Source organism: Natrix helvetica (genome assembly GCF_964273705.1).
Source record: "Natrix helvetica genome assembly, chromosome: W".
In the NCBI taxonomy this organism is placed as follows: Eukaryota; Metazoa; Chordata; class Lepidosauria; order Squamata; family Natricidae; genus Natrix; species Natrix helvetica.
Window position 1 is genome coordinate 63,868,656 of NC_138555.1, and position 2,657 is coordinate 63,871,312.

Consider the following 2,657-nt stretch of genomic DNA (forward strand, 5'->3'; position numbering starts at 1 on the left):
AGCCTACCAATATCTACACTAGCCACACAATTCAAGGAATTTTAGAAATGAAGGGACATTTACAAATATCAGGCACTCCTGACTCAAAATCCACAAGTGACCTTGAAGCAAACAAATGCCCTAAACCCTGCCACCCTTTTGCCAATACCAGGACCCGAAATTGAGTATAATTGTATGAGAATCATTGAGAGTCAGTTTTCATGCAGACCAGACTTAACGGACATGCCGTTGAACATTATGCAGGCTATGCAGTAGTCTCTCTTGCCCAAGTCTTTGAGAGTGGACCTCTCCCAAAAGGCACTAGTGCCCATGTAGCAGAATTATGGGCTTTAATCCGTGCATTTGAGAGGACAGAGAATGAAAGGGTGAACATCTGAACTGACTCTGTATGCCTTCCTTACTTTGCATATCAATACTGCTGATTATAGGGAAAGAGGTCTTTTAACGGCCTCAGGAAAGAAATTAAGCAAATGTGTGAATTGCACTGTTAAGGAAAAGATAAGGTGTGTTTTGAAACCCACCTTAAATGGGTAGATGCCTTACCCTTAGCTCTCTGGTCTGTGAGATGTACGCCATGTAAAGAACTTAAATTATCTCCTTTTGAAATGATGTTTGGACGGCCACCGGTTATAAGCCATAATTTGAAAAATCATATAAGGGACCTAGGACAGCTGGGGTCCTCATGGGTGAATCAAATGGTGGGATAATTGAATAAATAAATACAAGAAATCCAACAGTATTCTGTCTCCCTTACCACCATCATTTTTAACAACTTCCAGTCATAATATTCAGATAGGGGACAGAGTGTGGTAAAACACTGGAAAGGGAAGAATTTGAAACCTAGATGGAAGGGCCCATATACTGTGGTCATGTGTTCTCCACTTGCAGTAAAAGTGTTGGAATCCAAGTTTTGGATTCACTGGACTCGAGTTAAGCCAGCTGCTGATGAGTATTGGGAGGCAGACCAGGAAGAAGCCCGTCCTCTAGTGATATGCTTAAAGAAACGTCCCCTAAAAACTGCCCTACCGGCAATGGGCAGAATTACGGGGCAGAAGAGGCCCTACTGAAGTCACCCCCTTGGAAGCTGATTTCTCGACTTACGGCTGAAGATTTGGAGGAGGAAGACAACGTTTCATTTATTAAATATAAGATGTATTAGAAAGTGTGAGCACCTGTCAGGAAATGGCAAGCCAAGTATTCATAGTCATAACTGTACTATCTCTCGCTTTAGTGAATGTACTTATTTGTTGTATTGCATATTCATCCCTCAGGAATTGTCCCCTCCAGAGGAAGACGGGTGCTGAGGCTAAGATCATTAATTGTAATCAAGAGGAAAACGAATCATCTGATGACACTTATGTTTGAGGAACCATGGGAATGGGTTCTTTGCAGTGTAATAGGAGTTTTCGGATTGTGGGTGATATGTTTAGCAAATAAGATTTGGTTTTGTGGATTGCCCAAAGCTGATATTGCCATTCCTTAAACTATATATAACCCCTCCCTGATGCGGTGATTCAGTATAAAATAATTGTTAGGAGAAGTTTTGCGTGAGAGATGATTATGAGCTTTTTGCGGCTCTGGCTGTTATTGGCAAAGGACTTGCTAAGTGATAACGTCTTGAATGTTGCGAAAATACCAGAGCAACCCCCCTTGCTCTTGAAGAAAGATCCGAGGATACTAAAAATCCCGAAGAACAGGGTGGAATCAAGTTACAGGATGTGGTACAGGTCTGCTCCCGCCAACGGTGCATCATTTATGCTTGGGGACAGAACCGTAAGCCAATCCCAACACATAAAGTCAATTATTTGACAAACCCTGTAAGAAAAAGGGCAAAGCATAGGGAAAACATACCCCTGCAACAATTGAGAAAAGGGGACTATAAAGAGTGCTGGAGTTAGGTCAAAGCTTAATCAATCAGTCTGATCCTGCCCTGGGTCAAAAATACTGGTTGTGTCTGTCTGCTGGATCTTTACCTTATCATGCTGTTTCAGTTGAGCAAGATCTTTGAAAACAACAACAACAAAGCTACGATAGTCCTTGTGCATCAAACGATATCAGGAACCTGGCATTCTGGGTTGGGGAATGGGGTCACTATCAGAGGAACAATGCCCATCTGAAATGTACCTTGCCCCCAGGAAAACCCTTGTAGATGTGAAATTAACTCGCAGCATGTCTCCCTCTGCTCACAAGCTCTTCCAACAGAAAGTCACTTTCTCGCTCCCACCTCCACTCGTTTTTTTACTGATGGGAGGGGAATCTGACTATTGGAAGGTGCCCAAGGCCATTCCAGCCACCCCAACTTTCCATTTGTCTTTCAATACAATCCACCATGGGATTTTGTGTTCATTTTCCCCCTGGAAACACCAGTTCCCACTCTCTTTGAAGGACCAGTTCTCAGGGATAGGCAAATGGACCCTAACCAAGAAGTTCCATTACAGCCCCTAACTGGTATGTACTTGGCAGGAACCTTACAGGTCTGGACTAATGAAAAGAACCTCCGAGCCCATGCCTTTTCTATGAACATAGGAGTGTGTGTAGGGAAAAATGGAGTCTTCTTATGTGGGAAAAGCTTGCTGTTTCTATATGAATAGATCAGGGGAAGTCTGGGGGGTGGTCCAAGAACTACGAGTTTGAGCTTCCTCTATTGGTCAAAAAGT